Here is a 13,460-nt window from a genome sequence, read left to right as displayed (position 1 = left end):
ATATAAAAAAATCAATGGTTTCATCATATAGAAGTGCAACCCTAAAAAAATTGTTTGTCTATGATAATTAACACCAAGAAATGGTGCAAATGGTCATCCATACTCATTTGTTCTATACATTGTGTCAAAACAAATTACATCTCTAAAACGATCGTAATCTAAAATCATTCTTCCATCTGCCCAAAAAATATTGGTAATATGATCTTCAGAATCAATTTGAATAGAGTAAAAGAATTGTGGATCTTCAACTTGCTTTGTTTTGAAAAATTACAGTAGACCCTCAGCATCGAATTGTTTCATTGAATTCATCCTTTTCGTCCGTAAGTAATTCTTGAAATCTACCATATTATGTCCAACATATTGTCGACCACCAGCTTGTCTACTCATTAAATTAAATGTTACTTTTACCTTTATACCGGATCTGTCGCAGTCATCAACTATTATTACTTGAGCTATAGAAAGTTTTCGTTGTGATCTTAGTAAATGTGATTCTTCTGGAGATGCAAGTATATGATTATGATCACTATTAAAATGGGTAATTTGATATTTATTGTTAACTCCCAACCTAATGATCATGTATGCCTTATAACTTGTTCTTGTTTCATCGCAGTATTGCTTCACATTTACATCATATTTATCAAATGATCGTTTACCTTCTCTAGAGCAGATGAATTTTCTCATTTTCACTACTCTCGTCTTATGGTCTATAGTTCTAGTATCAATCCGAACACTAAAACCGACTTTCTGTCCATAACTATTGTAAAACTTGTATGCGTCTTTCTCTGTTTCAAATTCCATACCAATTTTCAAATTTGATACATTTTCATCTATGCCTGAATCACTCGTATATGCATTAGAGCTTCTTAATTCATTTATATCCTTTTCTAATTCAATGTCTATATGAGGTTGTGATTGAGACGTGTCCTCCACCTCACGTGGTGTCCATGATTTGAAGAAATTTGCACTTTCCATTGACCTGAAAGGCAAAAATAGTGTTTGAAAATAAATGATCTACTTTACAACAATAATCTAATTACTTTATGCATACACATGGCATATTAATTTTTATTTCTAACTACAAATTATTGTATAGTGGCAAAATAACATCAAAACTAACAGTGGTGGAAATGTCAATATCTTATAGCTAAAGCTAAGGCCAAATCTGAGGATATTTTTTGGTTATCTTTTTGAAGGTATCTATGTCCACAAGGTTGTTGCGGAGAAATCAACGGTTATCCTGGGTCCTGAATGTAAGTTCTGATTACTATATGCTAGAAACTTTCAAGTCTTTTAACTAGCTTAATGTTTCTATGATATTATTTCAGCAAGTCAATTAAGTTTAACTGTGGTCGAACTCAGCAGTTGTTGTACGTTGGGAGTTCCCGCTTTTGGTGGCATATGGATGTGTTCTGCCCAAATCAAATATGACATTCTTGATGTTTCACATATGCCGATTTGATGAATTGCAGCATCTTACCTTTTTTATTTTATTTTATTTTATTTGTTTGATGTCCCTTCGTGTGAGAAAGCTTTCGCTATGACTAGTGAGTGGTTGTAAACAATAGAATGCCTGAAAAGTTTATTTATGCTTGACTTCTATTTTATTCCATGATACGTTGATTCTGCGGATCATGAGAAAGGTGCCTGAAAATCTTAATTTTTTTAAAAAGATCTAATCAACAAGAACTTAAAGCATAGCAATGAAATGGTTTGAGATAATAAATGAATGGAGGAATAAAGGACCAAAGTATTACAAGACAAATTCAAATCAAGCCACTGAAACTAAAAAGGATGAGGTTTAACGACATGTGCCTAATAAGAGAAGGTGAAATGCGTACCTTTGTACACCACCTGTGTTTAAAACATTTAGAAAACTAGCTCGCGCCGGATCTGTCCAATCTGCAAAAAAAAAAAAACAAATGCAACATTTTTTAATCAGCAAATAAGAATGCAACATATCAAGGTTAACAAAAAACAAAAGTATAGAATTTACAGCTACCATTATTGATATTTAAGATGATGGTGATGTGTGAAAACCCAAATGCTGTAAATGACTGATGTATTACACACATGCATCCATGGTTTGAAGACTTGGACAAATCCCATGCTGACTTGTCTGAGTCGACTTAGATTCGATATCACGTGTCAACTGGATGAGTCAGCTAACTCAGTCGAGTCACTCCGATTCATCCCCGAGTTAGAAGAGTTGCAACTCAACTCGAATGCACCTGTAATATGCATGTATATGCCAACCCAGAGTTCCCAAATTTGGGGACTTCATCGTGAACAAAGGCAAGAGTAATTGGAACCGATTAGATCTTAATGATGTGATTTTGCCTGTTGAATTTTGAATGGTTGATATTTTCTTCTTTGTACAACCGTACATTTGATAGCCCCAGATCAGATTTCTAGGATCATTTATTCACTATATTTTTTTGTCATGCTCTATCCATGATGGGGCCAGGATCATCTGTACAACCGTGGATTTTTTGTTCTTTTTTAAAAGGAAAATTACAGTCAAACACCCATAACAAAAAACAAAAGTATAGATTTGGGTTTAACGATAACATTTGGGTTTTCACAAAAGTATACATCAGTCATTTACAGCTACCATTATTGATATTGATCAAGAAATTCAGATGTAGACAAACAATACTTCAATATCTATAGCCTTGAAAAAAAAAGGATTTTGAATGGAGGAAATAATATATAAAATAAATAATTTGTAAACAAATTATATAAAAAAAATTAAAATACCTGTGAGATGGGGTGGACCTTCTATGGATGAATAGATGAAATAGCCGAAATGGGCTATTAGCTGCCCGATGAAAAATGGGCGAGAGAGATTGGGGAAGGAGGGCCTCCGACTGTTAAAAGAAAAAATCCATTTTTTCTTTCGGCGAGAGCTTTGATGAAATCCATCTGTAAAAGGAAGGAATTTGAAATTAGAATTGAGGGGAGAAGAAATCTCTGAAAAATCTCCGGAGACGGAAATCAAAATTAAGTTTTGTTTGTGCTGCCGTTGCCGTTAGGAAAGACGGTAGAGTTTTTTTTTTTTCCCAGAGTAGACTAAATTATGACAATCTTTAATTTTCTGCTGGATTCAAATATAGTGACTTCCAAATGCACCTTATAGATTTGAGAGCACTTGGACGAAATGTATGGGGATGTAGAAAAATATGAAAGGCTACTTCTATGAAACAATTGCCAGGGCTGGGCTAGGGCAAACATAGGCTAGCCTTAGCCTAGCCCATTGCAAGCCACATTGTGGATACCATTGAGCCAGTGGAATTAGAATATGGTAGTCCCTATCTTGGCACAGCATAGGTGGCATAGTGATGCACCAATTAGGACCGTCTGTCTTTTTTTTCTTTTTTTTTTAAAACAAATAAAAATAAAAAAATAAAAATGGAAAACAATTAAAAACAGAAATTCATGAAATGATCATAGTTGTTGATGCAGTTTCTGGCTCACCCCTTTCTGCTACCTTTGAACCTGTATAGGAAGAGGACAAAGGAGACCCTAACTAACGCAGGGGACCCTCCAATGCCAAAGTCAGGCCTGTAATATGGGTCTAATAAGCTTGTAAAGGGTTTAGGGGTGAGAATGTGTGTCTTTCACCTTTAGGCATCTCTTATTTATAAAGGAGGTGTAATCCCGTGATTCTGAGATCCTTCCCTGATATGTAGGAGATTCATCGCTATCCAAGACGATCCCGAGATCTTAGGTCTACTAGATTTCCGGGGTCAGGAGTTATCTTCCGAGAATCTCGAAAGGTGGATTTTCAATATCGAGCTAAGTCTCCAGTTCGGTTCTGGGTCGGATGTAACGGCGAGTATCCAGAAGGGTATAACCGACGGAGCCTGACTTGCTTGGGTCAGAAATCACTTCCCGATCGTCGACCGACCCTGCAGTGTTGGCCTGTCCGGGTGGCTCATACTGGCCAGTTTGTGGATCGACTATATTATGGTCGACCGACGATGGCTGACCCTTAATCAACTATCGGCTGAGACACGGTCGATCCATAATTGTCCTACCCCCGACTGACGGCCGACCTACAGTCGACCTAGAGGCTTGGTCGGGCCTGGGTCGAGCCAAGGTCTAGTCGATCTGTACCCGATCTATAACCGACCTATGGGTTGAGTCAGTATTATGTGGCCTTTGAGGAGCCTTTTGAGTGTCCTTAAAGGTGCATCGGTCTCCTTAGAGGTCTCACCTTTAGCTTAGGACATGTGGACCTCGGTTAGGCTCAGCGTCTAAAGTTCGGGCCATGTTAGTAGAGTTGGTCCATTCCATAAGCCGACTTATCGACTTGTCGGATTTTCCCCCCAACAATAGTTATCAGATCATTAGTTTTCAAAACAAACAAAAAAAGTCAGTAGGCAATAGTAAGCGCTGGAAAGTGAAAAAAAGAAGAAGAAGCTGTTGGATAGGATTGTTTAGCCTCTGTTATTTCTTGAAGGACGTGTTTGGCATGGCCAACCAAAGGTTAAACACAACAGGCCAATGGTCAAGATTACTATCCTTGTGTTGGCATCGTGGATGGAGCAAGACCCAAAAATATCATTCATACAAATAGCTATTATCAAGGGCTGTCAATGGGCTGGTCTGAACCACTTCAGGTCAGGCTCAGGCAGGTGTGTCAGCCAAAGGGCTGGCCCTAGGCCTAAAACCCATTCATTATCTGGGCCCACCCGGCTCGATCCAGACCCGATCTAGCCTGTTGTAGGGCCTTCAAGGCCATTTCTTTCAATCCTACTTTGGTTGTTTGATCCAATGGCCAAGATTTGTCCGCGAGAGACCAGTTGTCTCTAACCACAAGTAGGTTTTCGCACCGAACCCTTTCGGTGCATCACAATTTCATATTTGGGACCAAAATTTAGGACCATGGGGCAGCTCTAGGTCGTCTCAAAATCAATTTGACCAGACCTCGACCTGGTTTTTAAATGGGTTCAATTGAGGTCATGTTAAAATGGTGACGCATGGAGGGATGTGATGAGGTCGATCACCATCTTCCTCAAGGATATCTACTCCGAATCCATGGAGCTCTCTAGACTTTCTTCTCACATAGCTTTCTTGAATCCATGAGGTATAAAAGTAGAAATATTTTTAATAAATGTAAATAACTTGATTGATAATAAAAAATGAAATTACAACTTTTTTAATAAGAACTCAAACCTAAGATGAAGTTTTATGCTAAACCCCAACTCAAACACCCTATAGAAACATGAGTTACAATAACTAGTAAACTTATTATTTATAGACAAATGCCATTCCTACAAGACTTCATGGTTTTTGGCAAAAAAAAATAAGAGTCTAATTTGGCCCAATCACGTTATTCTCCAACTCTTCCAAGCCATTTTCATGTTGGGCGCGACTTCTACAACTCAATGGATCAAAAGTTATACCTTGCACTAAAATTTACTATTTATAGTAAAAATGAAATTAAATTTGAACTAAAATTTATTATTTATAGTAAAAATGAAATTAAATGGGACTTTTGACCATCAATTTGATTGAATCTCACAAATCTAGCGTGGGTAACTTAGCGTAGAATTGTTTGGTTAGCTTAAGTAGTTTTTCCTACCCAAAATCATATATAATGTCAAAAAACTCATTTCAGTATGCAAGATGTGACTCTTTTAAGGTTATAACGGTCCGGATAATTTCTGCCTTCAATCGGGCCTTCTTTGGTCCATCTTTGCCATGAAAGTGTCTACAACCCACACTACATCAAATGGACCCAACCCATGGCCATACCTGGACCCAAAGAAAATTAGTTAGTCTTTTTCTAAACGTGGTTACTCTTTCTGCTACTTGTGATAACCTAACCATAGAGTATGTAAACTGTAACCCGACACATGGGTAGGGTTCTATTAAATAATTGGGTTGACTACTTTAACCTGAACCCAACCTATACCTGATCTATATTTTAATGGGTGGCCGTGGGTCCAAAATTATAACCCTTTCTTAAATAAGTGGGTTGGGTCCGACCCCCCTTGACTAGACCATTTGCATTCCTACTCTTCTATAGACTAGCCCTCATAGTAATTTACTTTAGTGGTGCGTTTGGTTGCACCAAATATATATTAGGTGCAGCCAAAAGTACTCTTGACCTTCCAACAATAACAGTTGATGCTACTTGTGGCCACATGCCATGAGTTAGTAGGAATCAATTACTTACAGACATGCGCTTGCACTGCTAATTGCGTAGCCAATAGATACAATATTAAAGAGGGAGATGAGAATAAAAATTATTTTAACACGTCTTGTGGCTATTAAACTTTTAATGAATCCGATGAAATATCGTTGCCCATGAAAAGTTTAAAATATCGTCTTAAACTGATACGTACATCTTGATGTATTTTGGTATCGTCCATGAAAACAGACTGATACGGGTCAATTCGGTCGACCCGTATCAGTGGTGAACGAAACTACCCGATTCAATGGCATTGAACCCTGCCTTTATGTAATCAGTTCTGTTTGTTATCTTGGCTTCTTCCTAACGGTAAGACTGCTATTGACTTGGAGTGCAACCTGGCGGATTAGGTTGGTCCAGTTCTAGGTCTAGTTGCTTTACTAAAACAGATGAGGTTGGGCACACCTAGTCATTGGGACAAAAATTTCAGGCCTGCCCTAACTTGTGGACCACTAGACTTTAGGGCGACCCAATAGTGCCCATGCTAGCTTGGCTTATTCTGGCCCAAGCAATTGAGTGGGGCTGGCTCTATATATAATATGTCTCGTGCAGGGGTATAAACATAAATTTTCTTTTCTTTATCATTTAAAAAAAAAAAAAAAAAATTTAAATTTTTTTTTTTTTAAATTTTTTTGTTAGTCGAGTGGCTTTCATACGGAGATAAAAAGAATTGACTTTAAAGAGACTTTCCTGAAGAAATTTAACAATGTTTGATAAATGATATGTAGGAACTTATAAAGTACATGGGTGTGCATTTGGAACATGGGATTAGGTGACATTGAATTACATATGATGAAATTAACATCATTTAATAAGGATTATATATTTGAAAATATTCAAAATTTAACCGTCCAATTTCATATTTGGGATCAATTTTTTTTTTTTTTTTGGAAAAAATATTTTAAAATTTGGTGGACCATAAAATTATGGTCGACAAACCAAATTTTACAACTAATGTTAGTCACCTATATGTATATGCAACTCGAGTGTCACCTCTAAAGGGCACATATAGATGAATAACGTAGATAAAACATATGCATTAATGTGCAAGAATTAAATGATACCCAGATTATAATCCAATTATTTCCATTGAATTCCAAATGTAAGATGGAATTTACATGGAACCAAATGCTATTCTACACCACCTAATCCCACTTTCAAATAAGCTGAAATTGCATACATGGGTGCAGGTAATTCAAGTGAAGTTGTCCACCAAACGGGCCTAGTCACAGATTTGATTATCTGACTATTGGATTGGTAGGTGTTTATTCATGGGTAAAAATTGAAAATATAAGCAGCCCTATTTCAATAAACAGATCTCCACGAATTAGAGGCTAGGATTGCTCAACCAATCAACACTGGGTTCACAATATAATTAGTTTCATTTGTGCTAATGCATTGCACGAGTAGAATATCTGAGTACCCGCCTAAGAAGCATATCAAGTGTCATTCGCTGCCAGAGTAACAAATCACTTCCACTCGATGAGACCCTTTACAATTTTTGGGACGGTCTATCCGCATGGATGGTCCATCATATCAACAGTGTAAATGATTAAGCTTTGGGTCCCACATGTTAAAAATGCAGGCGGGGTATTCGTATGTCGCCCATCCTTTCAATGATTCAAACAATCGAATTCTAGGCCTCACATGCGGGAAATCATGGAGGATATCGATGGGGCCCATAATATCAACGGTCCAAAAGTTCAACTCGCGGGGACCAAAACGAGTTGGGTTCGAATCGTCGAGTAGTCTTTTAACCATGAACGAAAGGGGATCAAAGTAAAATCCCAGCCGCTGAGACCAGAATCCCCTGCAACTGCTGTTGTAGAAAAGGGCGTGCAACACTCGAGTTCCGTGGAGCCCACCTTGATGTTACTGGTACATCCACTCCATCCATCAGTTTGGCCACCTAATTTTCACCGCAAATAACAAAAATGATCAAGAACAACGTAAAACCACGACAAAAAATCCAAAATTCACGCATCTAACTTTTGGGAATTCTCTTCATTCTTCCAGGGTTCACCTGATTAACGGTTTGGATGACATATAAACAACAGGGTGAGCCTCAGTAAGGCTTCTTTGGTGGGCGTCCCCCATCCCACTGTTCCCTGTGGTGTGGCCCACATGAGTTTTATATCAATTATTATTGGGCCCAAGTTCTAACATGAGGTTTCACAACTGATGGACGGATCAGATGTAACACAAACATCACGGTGAGCCCACAGAGCTCAGTTGTTGCGCTATCTTTCTACAACATGAGCTGTAGAGGATTTCCATCCCCATTGCTCTTCTTTTCCATTGAAAGGCTCGCCTAAAAGAAGTGGAGCTAAGTCTACCTAACACACAATCATAACACTGGATGATGAACGGCTCGGATACATCGAATTTGGTTCTTGATGGGCGCTCCACGTGCGCATGCACCCATCTGACAGGTGGTCACATCTTCGGGTGCATGCGCAAGGGAGTAAAACCAGTAGAGGACCCGAATCCGATACTTGGGTACTCGGATAAGGTTCCTACTTCTTCCTAGATTCCACCTCTGGATTTTCTCGGCTTTTGAGATCCAGGGCATTTGCTAATGGAACTTTAGGCTGCGTTTGGATGCATTAGTTAGTTGAATTACGTTACAAGCTTAGGAATCCGGATCCTCTACTTGCCACGAGCATGGATTTCCTACCTTCTTGCACGATGATGTGGTACAGTCACATTGCATCAAGCAAGGAATCCCTATCACATTGCAATAAGTAAGGAATCCCTCTGTGCTACTTGTGGCAAACAGAAGATTTTTTTATAGACATTTGTTGATATATCTCTTAAATATATAATTCATCCTATCGATGTCATTTTCGATGTCATCAGACAGGCTTCAATGCCATTGAAAATTTTCAGATTTCTTTCAGTTGGTTGTTGGACATATTAGGTGTCATTACAATGATATCGAGTATTCAATGATATCGATGTCAAGTTTGAAGCCATCGAAGATGGTTTGATGCAATCAATAAAATTTGATTTCCATATTTAGTCGCTGGAACATTTTGGTATTAGTTTGATGCTTTTGAAGTAACTTCAATGTCATCGAATGATTTGGGATTCGTTTTCAAATTCGATCGAGATCCTTTCAAAGGCTATATTTGGGTGTAAATGGGATTGAGAGTTATCTAAGACTTTCTAATTAGTTCTTAAGGTTTCAAGGGCTTGTACGGGAGATTCGAGGTTTGTTCAAATTGGGTATTCCCCACATCTCTTGTAATTTTATGCTTTTATAGTGTTTATTGTTGTTTTGTGTTGTGATTTTTTTCCACAAAAGTTTTTCCATGTTAAATTCGGAGTGTTTGCATTGTGTTTGTCTAGTTCTATTGGATTACTCCACTTGATTCATTTCTGTGTGCTTCCGCGGTGCCCTAAAAATGTTAGTCATTTATAGATTGGTCAACCCATATCCAATCCACTGACTAATTTAATTGAAAATTGAAAAGAAAGATATGAGGAAATTTTATCCCAAAATTCCTCAAGAATTCACATTTTACAAATTATGTCTAGATGGTTAGAAATGAAATTATAAAAATGCCCTAATTTAAATGAAAAGTGAGACAAGGGGGGCCATGTTGTATGTGTTTAACATCCAAGCCATCTGACATGTTCACCCCACCATGTTGATTGCACAAACAAAAAATTAGGTCAATCAAATTATCATATGAGATACGCTTGAATTAGAATGTTTTGAGTGGTCTATATTGTTTTTTATTGGCCTATTTTATGATTGGTTTTGGATATAATTCAGACACATGACCACACGTGTGGTGCTTAGATGAGATTTGATTGTGCGAATTATGTATATGTATGTGTCGGACGTGCTAGAGCCGAAAACATCTCAGTTCAAACTGAATATCATGTGACCCTAGGCAATAAAATAGATGAATTAAGACCAGTTCCAAAGAGATTAGTCATCTACCAAGCTACCAGTTCTAAAGAGATCGGTCATCTACCAAGCTACCAATTATAAGAATTAAGATCGGTCCTTGAATAAAATGCCTCTTGATCCTCATTATCTCCTACCATTGATCTTTATCTTCTCCTAATATTATGTATGGTGGTGCTGACACATGGCGTCATATCAACAATTGGGTCTAGCTGTGACAGATTGGGTATAAAAAATTGTGTCTACCATATTTTTGGTTTGCTAATAATCTTGTTGGTTTTCGTCTGTCGGAAGAGTTGGATGTTAGACAGTATCATGTAAGCTCTACATATACGAATTCTCTACTTTGTTAAGAGCAATAAAAGGAATAGAGTGTAATTTCTCCTCTAAAAAGGAAGATTGGTTTCTTAAGTCATCGTTCTGTAAAATTCAAATCGTAGAGTAATTGTGAGGTAAACATCTCAAAAATATAGAACTATTAACTAAATGTTTAAAACCTTTAATTAATTTAATATAATCAAATTACAATCATTATTTAGTTTTAAACTTATATATATATATATATATATATATATATATATATATATATATATATATATATATATATAGAGTTACGGAGATGTACTCTAAAATCGTAATTTTCTCATAACAGTAAAATTTTAAAATAATAAATTTATTAAAAATATTAAAGAAATTTTAAAGTGAGTGAAATCGTTTTTCATTACTCAAATAAAGACTTTAAGCTATTCCACAACTCTTCAAAACCTAAATTTCCCTAAAAATATTCATTATTTTCGTGCCTCCATGTCATTTCTGCACACGTGGCATACATGGTTGAGATCAAAACCATTCATCTAGTTTTCTCAACGGTGAATGGGCCTTATCCAATGTTTGGTCCATCCTAGCCTTTTGTATGGTGGCATACAAATTTAAAAAAGAAAAGAAAGAGAGAGAGACAATGATGACATTCCAATCAAATCAATTTTCAGTCATGGACCAATCTACAATGGGACCCGCAGGATGCCTGGTTTGGATCCTTAGACATGCGCCGTGTGAGAACGACATCGCTGTGCCCCAAGCCACGGGGAATGCAGGCCATCCACTCTGTTATACTAACTATTGCAATAAAATTCAATAGCTCATCCAAACGCAACCCATTCAGTGGTTCCTGCCCAGCCTACACGTGAACAGATATTTTTGGGATTTTGTTATTTTGACATGTTTTTATACCTATGGGTTCTAACCATTTATAGCTGTACCCATATCCTTGCTGTTGATTGAATCTTTGATTTCGTCTCATTGATCCTCGCCATGGCGATTGCTTGTCATCGATCCCTTTTCCTCCCTTGATTTGCATTTAGAGTTTTGGATCAGGCTGAAAATTAGGCTTTTAAGTTTCAAGGGGTGCCACGTCATGTGGACCGTTCAGATTCTATGCCCATGACATGTGTGCGAAGGTGTGCACAGGTGGTCAGGTAAGAAGGCGTGCAGGTGAGCATTCCTTTCTCTATACACACATTATCTAGATATTTGGTATTTTTGTTCCAATATCTTTAATAAAAAATAAATAAATAAATAAATAACCTAATTAATTTTAGTTATTTTTGTTAAGCACTATCCCTTGGATTTCTCTATTCTAATAAATATCCTAAATTTTAGGCAACATTTCAACACCCAATATGCTGTATACACCAAATCTATTTCATCCATCAGCTGAGAATGCTTATGTTCACCATACATAAAAAAAAGATCATTCTAATATAAAAGTCATGTAAGCTAATGTAGAATTTTGCCTAAAATGGTTTGTTTGAAAGGAGAGAAATCACCATGTGGTAAATGTACCATCATGACGTTGGCAATGCATTTGAAAGAGAGCGCCGACATCGGTATTTTCCAAGCTTTTTCACTGACACCGTGTCATCCATCTAAAAAAATCCCAAGATTGGGTAGATAAGATTGTTTTATCTTAGAAATACGTCATTCATGGTACATCCATGATGATTTCGATCTGGATTAGAAAACCATGGCTTAGTTGTATAAACCGAAAATCAAAGCATACTGTGTTAATCCTATATCGAGGACAATGGAATTACCCTGGCGGCACAGACATGTAAGAAAATCATAATTATTAGATTTTAACAATTTTTTTCCTTGTATTTCACTTTAATAAAACAGCCCAAGTTCATACAATGTGGCCTACTCGAGTTTCGGACAAGGTTGATTTTTGTATCTTCCCCTTATCATTGTGAGACACCAAATGAATGTGTTGATGAAAGATACATGCGAAAGTCGCCTCACACACAAACTTGTGATTGACTTTCCATCCTCATTGCTCCATGTGGTGTTGCTCGCTCACATAAGTGTTACATTTGATGTCTTAAATCAAGTCAGATACAGGGTCTGTCTGTTCAATGCTACCTTCAATGGCATCAAAGAGTTCTCGATCCCATCGATATTTTCTAGATTTTTTTTTTTTTTTTTTTTAAGTTGGTTGCTGAACTAATTGTACACTTTTCAATACCATCAACATGATTAGTTCGATGGCATCGACAGTGCTTCGATGACATCGACAAATTCTGCGCAGACTTTTCGCAAAGCTGTAAATTTGCGGGATTTGTTTCCAATTTCATTTGGGATTCTTTCCAAGGTTATATATATGAGTGTAAATGGGATTGGAAGGTATTCTAAGGGTTTCTAAATTATCCTAGGGTTTTAAATGGTATAGCAAAGGTGAGATTCGAGGTTGTTTGAATCGGGTAAGCTCTTTTTCTTTGTAATTTCTGCTTTCATAGTGATCATCTTTCGCTTTGTGTCGTGATTTTTTCTTAAAAAGGTTTTTCCACATTAAATCGCTGTGTTCTCTTTGTGTTTGCTTGATGTTATTAGATTGCTATCCTAGATTCATCTCCGTGTACTTCCGCAGTCCCCCAACACTAAGTTCACTTTATGGCTGTTTTAGGCCCAAAGGCCTACCATTGGGAGCACAACTAATGGACGGAGTAGATGTGACAAAAACCACATTGGTCTACGGAGCTAGGGTGGGCCTAGAGATCGTGCGCGTGATAAGGAGAGGCTATAAGTTTTGAAGTGGTAGAATACATGCGGACTTATTACAATATAAAACAAGTTAGGACTCCAGCGACTTGATTTGGGTTTTTTCTAATGCCCGAAACCGTTCTTGTAATATGACTCTCTTCGGTTGAGGATTCTCAAAATGATTTCGGCTTGAATAATTCTCATCTTAAATTGTACTAAGAATACAGTGACCATCTATGATCAAAGCAAAAGAGCTGAATTATTGAATTGTTAAAATAACTCAATTGAGAGCTTTGGTTTATTTTC

The sequence above is a fragment of the Magnolia sinica genome, chromosome 19 (genome assembly GCF_029962835.1).
Source record: "Magnolia sinica isolate HGM2019 chromosome 19, MsV1, whole genome shotgun sequence".
NCBI lineage: Eukaryota > Viridiplantae > Streptophyta > Magnoliopsida > Magnoliales > Magnoliaceae > Magnolia > Magnolia sinica.
This window is presented reverse-complemented; position numbering follows the sequence as displayed.